Here is a 15,620-nt window from a genome sequence, read left to right as displayed (position 1 = left end):
CGAGGAGCACTGGTGGAAAGGCGCCTCTCGGCTCCAGGTGTGATATCGGGCCAGGTCGCTTCAGGAGGGTGCGGTGCTACAGATACGTCCCTGACAAGAGCTCTAGCGAGGCACTGAGAAAGGACAACTTTCGGTTTCCTCTTCTTCTGGCTTCCAGTCCACGGGTAAGTGAGGGTCGCCTGCTTTCTGGTTTTGTCTTAAGCTTCTTCGCGGAGGGAAAGAGGAGAAAGGAGAGAAGACACAGAGGGAAGAGAGCCCAGATGTTCAGCTTAATTCCCAAGAGAGCTTGCAGTGGCTTCCTTCGCAGGCCTATTAGAGAGCGGCTGTCTGGAAATCCCACCGGTGAGGCGATAATCCGGGGCCCCGAGGGGCACGGTGGGAACGGGCTGGAGGTGGTGGCAAGGACTGCGGCGCGCGCCCTGGTTTCCCGGCCGGGCGTCACTCGGCGGCGGCTGCCGCTCCCAGAGTGTTCTAGACCGGTATCTCTTCCACTATCGCAAAGCCTCGCGTCTTCCTCAAGAATTCAGCCAATGCCATGCGAGAACACACACACCCAGGACCGGAGGCCGAAGCGTGGGAGGCTCCGTGCCGCACCGGTGCTCTCCCGTGACCTGCCTTGGTCAGACAGGGTAACCGCGGGTGCACGCCGGAGGATCTGGCCGGGGCTGGCGCCTGCCACCCTTAAATCCCGCCGGCCGCTCGCATAACTAATGAGATGCAAATGAGCAGCCCCCCAATCTGGCGAGAGCTGTCACAAAGGAGCCACTTTTCCAAACCCTCCTCTCAATGGATCGCCAAATGGTCAGTGAGCTGTAAAATGTGCAACCCTCCTCCCCGCCCCCACCTCCCCGCCCCCTAGTCCTCTCTGCCTCCGCCCTCGCCCCTTCGCCTCCCTCCCCCAGCGCAAAACCCGCTCATTTACATTCCTGCAAAACGTTCGGGGAGACGAACCGCTCTGCTCCCGGAGCTGGAGCTGAGGCCGCGTCGCCCACCGCCCCACCGCCACAGGCCCGAAGACCCTAGGCACGCTGGGCGGCCTGCGCCTCCCACTCGCGGTCACCGTTAGACTCGCTCGCAGGACGCGGCCTCCGGACTCTGGCGTCTCCAACACTGGCAGCCAAGGCTCTCCTCGTTTGTTCAGTCCTGGGGACTGAGGAACCGGGGAGAGGTTAGAGGCCCGCGTCCCCGCTGCTGCCCCTCCTCCCTGGCAGGCTCTTTCTAAGGAGGAGTCTCCCCGAGGCGGCGGGGGGCGGGGTGCCCGGTAGGAAAGGGACCCCTGAAGAGGTGGGCAAAGGGTGGCGAGAACGCCGCGGCAGTTTTGGGAAGTTTGGGGAGGTTAGGCACGCTTTATACCTCTGGTGGAGGGTGGCAACTGAGCCTTGGAGAGTGCCAATGGGCTCGCGACCCCGGCCGGGCACCCCCAGAGACCGCAGTGTCCCGGAGCCCTGGTGTCTCCGGGTTGTCCACGATCACTGGAAATGGGGAATTCGGCTCCGGGCAGTGTATTCCCTAAGCCAGCAGAGCCCAAAGCTAAGCGAACCCTTCCACAGTGTACACACCCTCTCCCCGGAGATTTTCAACCACCACCACCTTCAGTGGGGTCCGGTCCCACTCTCCTGGGTACTCCCCTCAGGCCTCCCTCGGCTTGGTAAAAAGTGAGTTTGGTGTGTGTCGTTCGCGTGGCTGTCATTAAGGCAGTCTGTTATTGTGCGAGGCTGAATCAGTGGCTCTTTGTGCGCTCAGCTGTATGGTAATGCAGACAGCACCTGCTCTCCGCACAATGCGGAGAGAAAGAGCTCCCCCTCCGCGCACGCCGCGGCCTCTGCGACAATGTCCGGCACATGTTTGAAAGACTCCCCCCACCTCACCCCCCAACACATAACCTTTACACAACCGTCACCTTATTAGGTTTTTACACATCCATCAGACACTAGAACTTTTGTTTTCATTTTTTAAAGGGAAATGAGTTTATTGGGAGGGCCCAGGACGCACGTATCACAATGAATTACCTAAACTGCTCCCCTGGTTACAAGCTCCAGAGAAAAGTCAATGGAGGTATAGACTCTGACTTAGCACCTAGCTTTGGGTTGAGCATACAATTAGCTGTGTATTCCCATCTTTGGAGGGGCCTCCTTACTCCACCCCCCAACACCTAGGCAGCTTCGTTAGAATCCCGAGGTGTGATTACTGGAGCTGATGTTGCTTTGATTGTAGCACAGCCCCCAGGGTGTACCTGACAGGTGTCCTCACTGTAGGTGTTGCTGTCCTGTTGGTGAGAATGAGCCCTGTCCTAGAAGGTATCTTTGTCATTCAGGCCAGTATCTGGATCAGGATGTATAGAATGCACAGAAAAAGAGGAAAATCTTCCCACGCCCAGAGAAACACTAGTAACAAGAATCTAAGCGGTTACTTGGCAGAATCATCTGTGTTGGGCCATCTGGCAACTGAAATCACAGCTCCTTTTCGGATGACCCAGCCTGTCTCCTGCTATCCTCTCTCCCAAACACTTTCAAAGTTTCAGAATCAACAGGAATCCGCACTTCAAGTTGTTGTCACTCATAAACAATCAAAGAGTTAACCAAAAACCATGTGTATGATACTCAAGGCTGAGGTGAGAAAAGCGGGCTGGATCCCACTTTAAAAAAAAAACCTGTTTATTATATAGAACAAACGGAGGCTTCAAAAGATACTGCCACCCCTATGGCACACCCCCATGGCAGTGGTGAAAACAGAGTCCCTGTCCTTTGTAAACTGTGTAGGGATTTGCTACATCACCACAAGGCTGGCCTAGCTTGAATCCTAACTTAATCTTGCCACCTAGTGTTGGGATTCCTTTTTTCACTACAGTGCTAATGCTAATGTTTCCTCGCAAAGTTACTTTCTGAGAACTGTGTTTCTCAGAGCTCAGAAGCTGCTCCCCGTTGAGGTTGGGAGTGGGACTCAGGTGAGAGAGGGGTTCCTACAGCAGAGGCCATTCAAAGAAGAAACAAGGTCAGATGCGGACTCCTCTGCGTCTTCGAGATTACAAGAAGAAATGAAATATCAGGAACCTTTTAATTAGAAAATGGTAGTGGAAACCAGGCTCGTTTGAATGCCTGTTTAGAAAACGGGAAATGAAAAGTCCCACGCGCAAGGGCTTAGACCTTGAGGGGGGTGGACTTGTCCCAAATCTTTAACAAACCCCCCTTAGTATTAAGTATTTGTTAAATTGACATGGCACAGATTTCTCGATTACAGTGGCAAAGCAGTTCTGAAAGGCATCGTAAAATCCATCAGAATCCTGCCCAAAGCATTCATTCTTTTCCAACTTAATTTATGCCACACCATTCTGTATTGGGGAAATCAAGCAGAAAGCTCTTTTTTTCCCTCCCTCCTACTCCTTCTGCTCTTCTTCTTCCTCCTCCTCATCCTCCTGTTTCCCCATTCTCAATCGTCCACCCCTAAGTTGGTTCCTATTCCCCTCTCTTTCAAACGCAGAGCTAACGGGGAGACTGTTTAACTTCAGTGATTCTATAGGAGCCTGTTGTAGTTTAACTCCTGCGTACCAGTAGCTGAGAGGAACAAAGGACAGACTCGAGGTCCAGCTATTCATCCTTTCTTTGCACTTTAATTTTCATTGATTGGGAAGACAAGGGGAGCCCTTAGGGATTCGAGCTGGAGGGGGATGACACGCCTTTAGACGCCATCAGCCCCCTAGCCAGCCATCTGCTCTGAACCAAATGGCGTTTTTTCACTCCCTAACTGCATGTCTCTATACTCCCACAGCTAAGCACTCATAACCCCCCAAATGCAGGAGGGAGCTTAAGCCAGAGTATGTTAAATAGATTTGCCTGAATGTTGGCCTAGCCAACAGATTTCCCCTCCCCGCACACCATAAATCCTCACCTTCACCATTAGAAGAAAGGAGGAAACTTTCTTTTAAATGCTTTTTGATGTTTCAGCAAATTTACTGTACAAAGTGAAGCTCATTAGAACTGAGAAGACACCGAATGCATCAGATTCAGGACTTGAAGGAAGTATTTGTTGTCTGGTGGTAGTGTTGATTTTTTTCCTCCACCTCCCCCCCCCCGCCAGCATACGCTCCCCCCGCCCCCGGAGTCTGAATAATTGCAGTGGGTGGATAGGGCAGACTCAGGTTGCATAATGATCAGAATTAAAGCCACAATAATTGCATCTGGAGTTCTGTCTGCTATTGATCCTGCTCGTTTTCTATATTTGACTGGCCCGTGTGGTAATAAAAACTCCCAGGCACATTCTTATTGAATTAAACACGCCCATCCTCAGCACAGGTGACCTAAGTCCTGACCCAGCTCCTTCATGTACATACCCAAAAGGCTCCGTTTTCCAGATTCGGATATAACCGTGGCTGCCCATAGGGCAGTATCCATGAATAGCCCCCACACAGTTTTCAGACTGGGCCTGCACAGGTTCAGTTTTCCATGTAAACAAATCTGGAGACTTGAGCGGGATTTGTGTTTTCTCAGACCAACTGAACACTGTATACACAACAGAGGGTTCTCTTATTCCTAAGAATTAGAATCCTTGTTCAGAACAACAAAACTGAAACTTCCAAGCAGCAAATCTGGTGTTGATCAAACATGCCAGCTTGCTTGAGGGGAGGAGGAAGAGGAGGAGGAGGAGGAGCCTGCGCATTAATTAGTTCTAGTATCACATCTTGCCCAACAGCCCTTCTGTCCATTTCCCTCAGCCAGTTTTAGGATCAAAAGCAGTTAAAATTTTAGAGTGGGGGGGAAAAAAGTCCTTGCAGTGACATAGAAAGGCTGCGGCACCTGTGGCCCACCTGTCTGGTGTGATTGTGATAGGGTACTCAACAAAGTCTGCAGCACATCAACTCCCTTTTTAAAGTCTCTCTACGGTGCCAGGGCTGGCCTGGATACTCCTGCCTCAACCTCCCAAATTCTGGGATTACAAGCATGTCCACCACAATCCTGGCGTACACACTTCAATGTTTGTACAGACATGTGCACACTTGAATGCAATTAGCTCCTATTTAGACTAGAGACTTCGAGCCTCAGATTCACTGGCACCAAGTGGGCCCGGTAGCCCCAGCCTCCTCTGCGTTCTGTGGGCAGTACACTCAAAAGAGAATAGGGGACCCAAAAGACTCCGGCATGGCGCCCCGTGAACTTCAGAGTGGACGGGGTCCTAACTCTATCATGCGGTAGGATCACAACCCCCTTTCTTCTTTGATGGAACCGGCTGCCGCTTCTTTCTACCCACCTAGCTGGTGTTTCTCCTTTGGGTAACTAGATAGGAAACTCAGAACCATTGTATGTGCTCCGAGGACACCTCACCCTGGGGTGCGTGGGTCTTGGGAAGCCGGCTGCAGAAAGTTGCAAAGGCATGTGCTGATTTACATGAGAAAAGGGGAGGCGCGTGGCTCAGCTGGCGGCTGCCGCGCAGATGACAGATCGCCCCACCCGCGGCCCCTCCCCCTATGCCTCTCCTTCCTCGGAATCGTGGGTTGTCTGCTCCGGGCTGTCCTGCGCTGATTTCCATGACAAAGCGCGTGTTTACCTGCGGCTGCAGCCCGGGCGGGCGGGCCTTTGTCCCTGGATCAGATTACCCTAGCAGCTGCTCGTGGCCAGCCGAAGAGAGTCACGCGTGCACCTCGCTCGGAACTTTCCGCGCGCGGCCTGTGGTCTGGAATAGGTGGCGATGGGGTGAGGGGTTTGTGGGAAGAAGGCTCTAACAGGGGAGAGGTTGCTTTTAGCCAGCTCTTATGTTTGTGACTCTCAACTGGAGTTAGCGCCCCTGGGGGCTTCCTTGAGCCTGTGGATGGTGGGTGCGACTTGAGTCACAAAGCTCTGAGGTGAAGTCGTGAATAGTTCCTTGCAGCTGGGCCCGGGCCACAGCGCTCTCACCTCACCTGGTATGGAGCTGTGCGACCGACGTCAGAATGACGAGCCATCTCCACCCTACCCTACCCCTACCCCCCCAACCCCGCCCCGTCCTCTCTCCTCCCCAGTGTCTAATTGCCCAGGCTCTGGCCTTGGGCGGGAGAGTTTAAAGATTAGGCTCCTAAGAGTTTATTAAACAATAACCTCAAAAGCCTGGCGCTCTCAGGCTTAACTAGGGTCTGAGCTAGGCTTGCTGTGTGAGCGCGTGTGGTTCACGGCTTCCCCAGGGAAGTCCCTGTCGGACACGACAGCACCCAAAGGCCACTCCCAAGGAGCCCCAGAGAAGCCTAGGCACCATGGAAGCTTTTAGTGCTCCAGGCTTCTCCGGCCTCCCCCACCTCCCTTTTCTGTAAGCATCTGCCCTGCAGAACAGATGTGGGCACCTGCAGTGACAGGCCGCATATGCTCTGTCCTATTCACAGGCATTCAGACGTGGCACAATGAGCGGCTTTTGTGTGCAGAGAGTCACTAAATATATTAATCTGTACTCCCCAGAGCACCGGGCTGTTTAATTTTTCACTAGCAATAACATCTGATCTAATCCTTAAATCGGCTCCCAAAAGCCTTCCCTCCCGCCCACCCCCTCCGCTGAAAAAAACGTGTGAAGTTATTCAACTTTCCACCTGTTGCCTGCTGTATTGGGCCGGGTAACTGCAACTTCTCATGTTGGTTCCGGCAGGGGGTGAATGGAAGGCACCGCGCTGAAAACTGCTTGCTACATGAGCATGGCCGTGGTGTGTTTATCAGAAGGAAACTGAATACCAAGTGTGGAGTGTGGCTCCCCAAATGTTGTGCAAACAAAGGACAATAATTATTAAACAGGCTTCCAAAGCAACTCAGCGCGCTCACCCTGCCTGTGGGAGCACCTTTAAAAATATACATCGAGTTCCCATTTATCTTTGTGTTTCTCAAACTCTAGTGGTTATTAAAAGTACTACTCAATAGGCCACACAGCCCAAGGTAACATAAATCTCAGATGTCTTTAAAAAAAATTGTTGCAGAAGTCTTTTATCTTAGCATCCCTTATTCCATTTTGATTTGTTTTTGACCACAATGAATCCTTTAGTGCCATTGTAGATGTCACTATGCACAGGGACATCAGGCTGTGAATGAAGACAGAAGCAGTTTAAACAAGCCAAACCCTTTCTTTCCTTTCTGCCCATTGTCTTATGAATGGGCCTTCGGCTGCATTCTGCTGCTAGGAGACCAGATTTGCAAAGCTCTACTCCAGTAAATCTGCTGGGGAGAAAGAGACCCAAAAAGCAGCCCAAGGTCTAGAGAGGAAAGAAAAGGGACGGGCCATACTTTTCACCCCAGTCCGCACATTTCTCCATCGCAAAACATAAAGCATGCTTCCTAGTGTTACATTCAAGTTTTTTTGTCTTCTCTTTTCATTTCTCCACTTCCATCAAGGCGTAGATTGACAGCCCTGGGCCACCATCAACACTTGTTTTCAAAGTGTGAGATTTTCTTTTAGCAAAATGAGAACCAGGCCTGGGAATGTGACTGTCACCCAGTGCTTTCAGAATGAAAGCTCGTGAGTGAGAACATGGTGATGATTCCTGACTTGAAGTTATGATCACAACTGTGACCTGTGTCCGTGATGACTGTCCTCACTGATAAATGACTAGGAATATCACTGCTCTCCAGTTATAAAGGCCATAAAATTCACTCATCACTTGCTAGCTGGCGATCCCTCATTCTTCAGGGATGGATGGAGTCCCATGACCACTCACCAGGTCAATGGGAAACCAGAGTGACTCAAGAGGCAGGGATGGGGTCTGGCATGGCAGGAAGTGGAAGGCCATTCATTCTCGGCTCACAGGGCTTAGAGTCCGTCTGAAACTAGACGTACTGTCTGCTTCTATAATAACTATAAAATGAGTTCCAAAAGGCCGTGCGTGTGCGTGTGTATGTGTGTGTGTGTTTCCACATCCTGAAAGGGTTTGTGCACGATTAGCACGTTTCCTTAAAAGCATGGCAGAATTTGCCAGTGAAGTCATTGGTGTTCGGCATTGTTTTCTGCGGAAATGCCTTGCCCAGTTTCTTTAACACACATAGGGATACTCAGCTCTCTTTTTAATTTGGTCAGGTATATGGCTCGAGAAATTCTGTCTAAAAATGTTCAAAGAGTTGAGGCTGGAGAGATAACTGTTAAAAGAACTTGCTGCTCTTTCAGAGGACTGGAGCTAGGTTCCTAGTACTCACCTGGTGGCCCACAAGCATCCTTAAGTCTGGTTTCAAGGAACCTGACTCCCTCTTCTGGCCTCTGCAGGTACCGGTCATGCACATGATGCATATGCATACATGCAAGCAAAACATTCATACACACTCACACACACACACACACACACACACACACACCCCTTTAACTTGTTAAAAATTCTTTATTCTCTTTACTAAGGTGAGATCTGTGGTAACACAGGCTGACACTGTTAGTAACGGTCATCTATGTCTCTCTCTTTATCTCAGAGAACCAATCTTTTGTTCACTAATTTTCTCCGTGGATCTAGGCAGCTATTGGGACAGCCATTATTCTTAGCTCATTCATTTTTGATGTCTGAATGTGGTGATTTCAGATTTTTGTCAAGCTTTGTGGCTGTTTAAAGTGGGAGGGAAGGTTCTACTGGGATTATGCCTTCATAGGTGGAAGCTGAAACAGATACTGTTGATGCAAGTAACAGAAAATCCTAGCTCCATACATATGTGAAGAGACTTTGTTTTATTCTATTAGGAGGGAGGAGTGGTGTGAGTGTGAATAATTTAATGATTCAGATCATTACTCAAATCAAGGCTTCTGTCTGCCCTGTGTTGGTGAGCTCCTATGTCCGGGGGAGTTTCTCACACAACATGGACCATCAGAAAAAAGAGGTGTGTCTTCTTACTAGATGATACCTTTTACCAACTGTAAAACATTCAAATAACAATGTGCACCATGCTTTTGTGCCTGTGACTCTCTTCTTCCCATCTTCAGATGAACCACACCAATTTGGTGGGCCTATTTGGTTGCTACATTCAAAGACATTGAGTTCAACATTGTCTTCACTGTCTCTGTAGAAGAACTTCTTCATTACAACTGTTACTGTCTTAGTCAGGGTTCCTATTCCTGCACAAAACATCACGAACAAGAAGCGACTTGAGGAGGAAAGGCTTTATTCAGCTTACACTTCCACATTGCTGTTCATCACCAAAGGAAATCAGGACAGGAACTCACAGGGCAGGAACTTGGAGGCAGGAGCTGATGCAGTGGCCAGGGAAGGGGCTGCTTCCTGGCTTGCTTCCCCTGGCTTGCTCAGCTTGCTTTTTTTTTTTTTTTTCCGTAGCTGGGGACCGAACCCAGGGCCTTGCGCTTCCTAGGCAAGCACTCTACCACTGAGCTAAATCCCCAACCCCTTATCAGCTTGCTTTCTTAAAGAACCCAAGACCACCAGCCCAGGGACAGCACTACCCACAATGGGCTGCCCCCCCACACCTTGATCACTAATTGAGAAAATACCTTCCAGCTGGGTCTCATGGAGGCATTTCCTCAACGGAGGCTCATTTCTCTGTGATAGCTCCAGCTTGTGTCAAGTTGACACACAAAACCAGCCGGTATGGTTACCTTTGGGGGGGATGTGACCACTGCTAGGTTTCCCAGATTCGAGTAGATGTCTCCACATCCGTGCACATTTGGGCAGCGCTAACTGGACTCAGTGGGTTGTCAAAACAAAAACAGAAAACAAAATATGAAGTTGAAAGGGATATTTTGGAGGGGAGATTTTTTTTTTAAAAAAAAAGATTTATTTATTTAATGTATATGAGTACACTGTAGCTATCTTCAGACACACCAGAAGAGGGCGTCAAATCCCATTACAGATGGTTGTGAGTCACCATGTGGTTGCTGGGAATTGAACTCAGGACCTCTGGAAGAGCAGTCCGTGCTCTTAACCACTGAGCCATCTCTCCAGCCCCGGGGAGATGGTTGATAAGGAAAATGAGCATGGGAAACCTATGTGTGGCCACGTCCTCAAAAGGTCCCTTCCCCAGTAATTATTCACAGGCAGCAGCTCGTCAGCCCTGGCTAAGCCACATGCTAAAATTTTGGGCTTGCTTGGATCTTGTAGAGGTCCTGTATAGATAAGCACAGCTATTCTGAGTTCATGATTGTGGTAGTCTTGTCATGTCCAGGTAACAGTATTTCATAGCTGCCCTTTGGCTCTTTAATTCTTTTTGCCTCGTCTTCCTTCACGTTCCCCGAGTCTTGGTGATTATGAGGTTGATATTGGTGTCCCATTTGGAGCTGAGCTCTCATCTCTTATCCTCAGCATCTTGACCACTTACAGATCTCTCCATCAACTGCTGCCCAGTGCAAAAGGAAGCTTTGCCGACCAGAGCCGGGAGCAGCTCATGTGTCAGAGTATAGGCATAAATATTTAGAAGGTAATTTGAAGGCATGACCAAATAACACTGTAACAATGGCAGGCTGTCTCCTAGGGCCATGTCCTCCCCAGCCATAGGCTTTTGACTGAGGTTATAATATCAGGCCAAAAAGGTTTTTTTTTTCCTCTCCTGTGGAGCAGGCTTCAAATCCAGTCAGAAAATGCTTAGTAACCAGAAAATATTAGTGCCAATACTGTACCAGTAGGCATATCTTGTCTTGGCAGGCCAGTACTGCAGCATACAGGGTCCAGTGTTGGGTAAAACCATTAGTCTTTTCTTTCTCAGCAACCTGCATGGAGGGAAACATCCCCCTGGGTTTAAGACTGACTTCTCTATGTGCTGCAGTCAAAGTATAGTATAGTTTTAGTGGCTACCAATTTCTAGGTACAATTTTTTTCTAGTCTATCAGGAAAGAAACTTTGAAGTAGTTTCTTACTGGTGCAGCCCATACTGCCCCATAATGATTTTTTTTTTTTGAGTCAGGGTTTCTCTGTGTAGCCCTGACTGTTCTGGAACTTGCTCTGCAGACCAGGCTGGTCTTGAACTCAGAGATTCACCTGTTTCCACCACCTGAGTACCAGAATGAAAAGCATTCACCACCAGGCCTGGATGTGTATAATAATTTTTGTAAGCTTTAGACTTAGACAGGTTGGAGCTTAAGTATGATTGTGCTACCTACTACTATTACTGCTGCTTATTAACCACTTTAATGCACTAAGCATTTAATGTTTAAATGCTTTTCTTTTTTTTTTCTTTTTTCTTTTTTTTTTTCGGAGCTGGGGACCGAACCCAGGCCCTTGCGCTTGCTAGGCAAGCGCTCTACCACTGAACTAAATCCCCAACCCCTAAATGCTTTTCTTTTACCAAATTAATAGAGTAAAAATTCAAGTATTTCTAGATTTGTAACAAAAATAGACCTTTGCCCACACCATACAACTCTGCTCCCAACATGCCCTCTTTTTTCTTTCTTTCTTTTAAAACTTATTTATTCACTCTACATCCTGACTGCCCTCCCAGTCTCCCCATCCCATTCTTCCACCTCCCTCCCCTTCTCCTCTGAGAGAGTGGAGAGCTCCCTAGATATAGCCTCCCACCGTGTCACATCAACTCTCTGCAAGGCTAGGTGCACCCTCTCCCACTGAGGCCAGACAAGGCAGCCCAGCTAGAAGAGCATATCCTAGGTCCAGCCTCTGTGTGCTCTTTGGTTGGTCACTGAGTCTCTGAGAGCCCCAAGGGTCCGGGTTAGTTGACTCTGTTGGTCCTCCTGTGGAGTTCCTATCCCCTTCGGGGCCCACAGTTCTTCCCCCAACTCTTCCTTAAGGGTCACCAAGCTCCATCCAACATTTGGCTGTCCAACAGTTCCTCTTACTTGGATCTCACAGCTGCCTTTAGAATTTACTATCCTATTATATATACAGGACTGTATGAGTGTGCATCCTTTCCTATTAAATTACTGTTACTATTTACCTCACAACCATGTAATTAGAAGCCATGTCTAAATGCGGTTATAAGAAAATTTTTTATTGTTTGCCTTTACTAGATTCCATGCCCAGGTGGTTTATTTGCTTATTGATTTCCATTTGTAGCTATTACTCATTGCCAAACTCTGAAGATCCCGTCTAGTGTTCTAATGTGCTGTGCATTCTGAGGACTTCATTAAATATTCCTTTGTCTGATTCATTTGGATTTCAGCTGGATTCAATGTATTGGCATTATTGTTTCTAGAATTTTAAGGCTAAGCTCCACTGTATCCAACGTCCTAGGAGCTCAGGTGAAGTTTCTTTGTCCATCTGATTGCCGGTCTCTCAAATTGGAACTTTTTGCTTCTTCTTCTAGAGATTGTATTTGGTTCGCTGGTTTGCTTGTTTGTTTAGACAGATTTCTCATCGTGTGTATCAGGCATGCTTAAACTCAAAGAGACTCACCTGTCCCCACCTCCGTGTTCTAGGATTAAAGTCATGTGACAACAATCCCAGCAACTCAAAATCATTTATTTCTGGTGTTTAGAAGTCTCTCGAGGATGTAACTTATATAGATCTTTTGAAGTTTGCCTTTTGAGCACTGACTGTCATTTTCAACATGGAAACATATCTTCCAGATATGAAAGTTTTTCTTGAATTATTCCTCTGGTGTTTTTATTCTCTTTGTTTAAAAATTTCTCTTTTCCATTTTTGGATCCCAGACCACATTTTAATCTTGTACTTGTTTTTCAGTCTCTTCGTCTCCCATCATCTTAGATGCCACCCTATTTATCATTGATTTATTTACATAGTAGTTTCTTTATCATTAATAAATTTATAATTTTAATTTTCAAGATTCTTGCCAGGGGGTGGTGACATACACCTTTAATCCCAGCACTTGGGAAGCCGAGGCAGGAGGATCTCTGACTTAGAGGCCAGTCTGATAGTTCTAGAACAACCGGGGCTGTCTCGGAAAAACCCTGTCTTGAAAACAGAAAAGAAAAACAACAGAATTTTTATTCTCAGTGCCTCCTTATGCTTTTCCCCCCCATAAGTGTAATATATTCTGCAATGGCAGATGTAATTTTGCATAATAACATTTTTCTCTTCCTTGCATTTTTTATTTTTCCTAATAACTTTATTTTTGTTAGTTTTTCTTTCTTGGCTGTGTATTTTTAGGAGCCAAATGCTTTTGGAAGCTCCATAGTACACGAGGACTGTCAGATTGGCAGTTGCATGGCACTTTGGTCTGCCTACTTCCACAGTCTACCCTAACTCCCTCTTGCTTCTCATTATGCACCACCCCTTCTTGGAGAATTTGTGTCTACTTGGTTTCATAACCATAACACCCAAGGTTTTACCCTCAACTCTCCCTTAGAATTATACCTCTTGCTAATTGGTCCTTTCTCTTCTAATCCTCTCACCTCCCACCAATGCTTCCACTGTGTCCCTTTTCCTTCCTGTCCTGGTTCTGGGGCTACTCTAAGTACTGCAGACAGAACATAAGCTTTTCTCACAGACCTTGCTCTGGAGTCTGAAATCGGAGTGCCAGAAGGGTCGTGTTCTGGTTATGTCTCTGTTTTTTGTTTGCCTTCGCCTTGTTTTCTGCATGGTAGAAATAAGGCAAGAGGGCTCACACGATCAAATCTACCATCAGGATCCATCCACCTACCAAAGCATTCCACTTCCAAAGCCCCTCAAATAGTATCATAGATTTCAAAGTCTGAACTATTTGGGGCACAAACATCTTAAACCTTACTGTGTGTTTCACTGTGTTCTGGTATCTGGTGTGTTTGCTTGTGTCCTCAACTGTAATGAACTCCTTAAGACCAGAGACCACTTCATATATTTTTGGTGGAACCCAAACATCCCCTACCAGCAGGTTCTGGACATTGTTGATTTTACTTGGAAAAATTTCAACAGAAAACTACAGCCTTGATGATCAGAAATATATCTTTCCAAAACCTTTAATGTATCTGTGGGATAACTTCAATTTAATTATGTATTTTGAGTGCTTCGTCAAGTGTCCTACCATTAGTTCAAAAGGAAATAATAGACTGTTTTTCCTGCTTTACTTCCTTGAATGAAGCTTCATTACTTCATGAGGGATCAGAAAGTCCCAACTTGGAGGAACACATAAGTTTGGGATGTACCTTAATCAATTTGGTATATTAATCATTGGATTTTGTCAGGAGTTTACATTAAGCAATCACATTGATCTCAAGCCCCCTACATCTTTCAAGAGCCTGAACAAAGATTTTCTTGATTGTAGAGAAGAAAGGTGGAGTCTACAGAAATGAGTGATATCGTGTCTTATCAAGAACTCAGAGCATGGAGCATGTGAAGTGGATAAGTCTGAGAATGACTTGAGTGTACACAACCCCACTTAGATCAGAAATCAATTCTTCTTAAACTTGTTGCATGATAGAGGCTAATAATTAGGGAAATATTCACTGACGCAAACTGTTAACCACATGTCAAATCTTTGTTTCAAGTACCCTTTTGTATTTTTCTCTGTCAGTTGTTGCCTTATTTAGGGTTTCTATTGCTGTAATAAAACACCATGACCAAAAGCAACTTGGGAAGGAAAAGGTTTATTTCATCCTATGACTCTCGGGTTATACTCCATTGTAGAGGAACTTTAATCCTACAGCATGGATGCTTTCACAAGGGATCTCATCCAAAGACTTCTAGGTCTATATAATCTGGCTAGAATGCAAAACTTTAATCTCTGACAATGAAGGTGAGGTTAGTTTGTATAAGGAAGCAGCCATGTTCAAACCTGACATTTGTTTGAAGGGCACACAAAGTGACAAACCAGAGAAAGATTCGACGAACGAGTCAGAGATACGATATGCCCAACCCACATGACAGTACAGCACAGGAGAGGCTTCTTATGAGCAGAAAGGGGTGGGGAGAGAGAGAGAGAGAGAGAGAGAGAGAGAGAGAGAGAGAGAGAGAGAGTGTGTGTGTGTGTGTGTGTGTGTGTGTGTGTGTCAGTTTTACCAGGACAGTTTTACAGAGACAGAGGCAGAGAGGACAAACTAAACACAGGAGAAGGCAGAATGAGTCAGAGAATGGTGAGCCAGAAGAGAAGATTAGAATAGATTGCCAAAGTCAGTATAAGGCCAAGCAGAGCAATTCAGGGAGAAGCAGAGAGAAGCTGGATTGAATCAGTCAGAATGGAAGATTCTGTACAGAGGTTGTGCAGAGGCTAAAAGATTCCAGGCCTAGGCCTAGGGATAGTTAACACAGAGAAGTTACTCAGCCCAAGCTGGTATTAGCACAGCTTGGGTATGGCTTTCATCTCGTCCCTTCATCGGAAGAAAATCTGGGCAGAAACTAAAAGCCAGAACCTGGAAGCAGGAACTCAATCAGAAGCCATGGAGAAACTGGCTTTTTTGTTTCCCATGCCATGCTTAATCTGTTTTCTTATGCAAGTCAGGATTCCCATAGCCAGGGCTGGCCCTGCTGCAGAGGGCTATGCTCCTGTACATGAATCATTTTTTTTTTTTTTTTTTTTTTTAATTTTTTTTATTTATTTATTTTTTTATTAACTTGAATATTTCTTATATACATTTGAGTGTTATTCCCTTTCCGGTTTCGGGCAAACATCCCCTTCCTCCCCCCTTCCTTATGGGTGTTCCCTCCCCACCCCTCCCCCATTGCTGCCCTCTCCCGACAGTCTAGTTCACTGGGGGTTCAGTCTTACAGGACCCAGGGCTTCCCTTCCACTGGTGCTCTTACTAGGATATTCATTGCTACCTATGAGGTCAGAGTCCAGGGTCAGTCCATCTATAGTCTTTAGGTAGTGGCTTAG

The 15,620-nt window shown here is 47.0% G+C and overlaps 1 protein-coding gene across 1 annotated transcript in view; it reads left to right on the top strand.

Moving 5' to 3' along the window:
• The first annotated feature begins 60 nt into the window (after positions 1-60).
• The window catches only part of Fam120b (family with sequence similarity 120B), a 59,048-nt gene continuing 43,488 nt past the window's right edge, over positions 61-15,620 (top strand). The window contains exon 1 of the mRNA XM_032885286.1: positions 61-164. The gene's annotated coding sequence lies outside the window, so the exon portion shown is untranslated. The remainder of the gene's footprint in view (positions 165-15,620) is intronic.

This window comes from Rattus rattus, chromosome 14, assembly GCF_011064425.1.
Source record: "Rattus rattus isolate New Zealand chromosome 14, Rrattus_CSIRO_v1, whole genome shotgun sequence".
NCBI classification, from domain to species: domain Eukaryota; kingdom Metazoa; phylum Chordata; class Mammalia; order Rodentia; family Muridae; genus Rattus; species Rattus rattus.
Note: the sequence above shows the minus strand (reverse complement) of the source record. Positions and strands in the feature narration are given on the sequence as shown.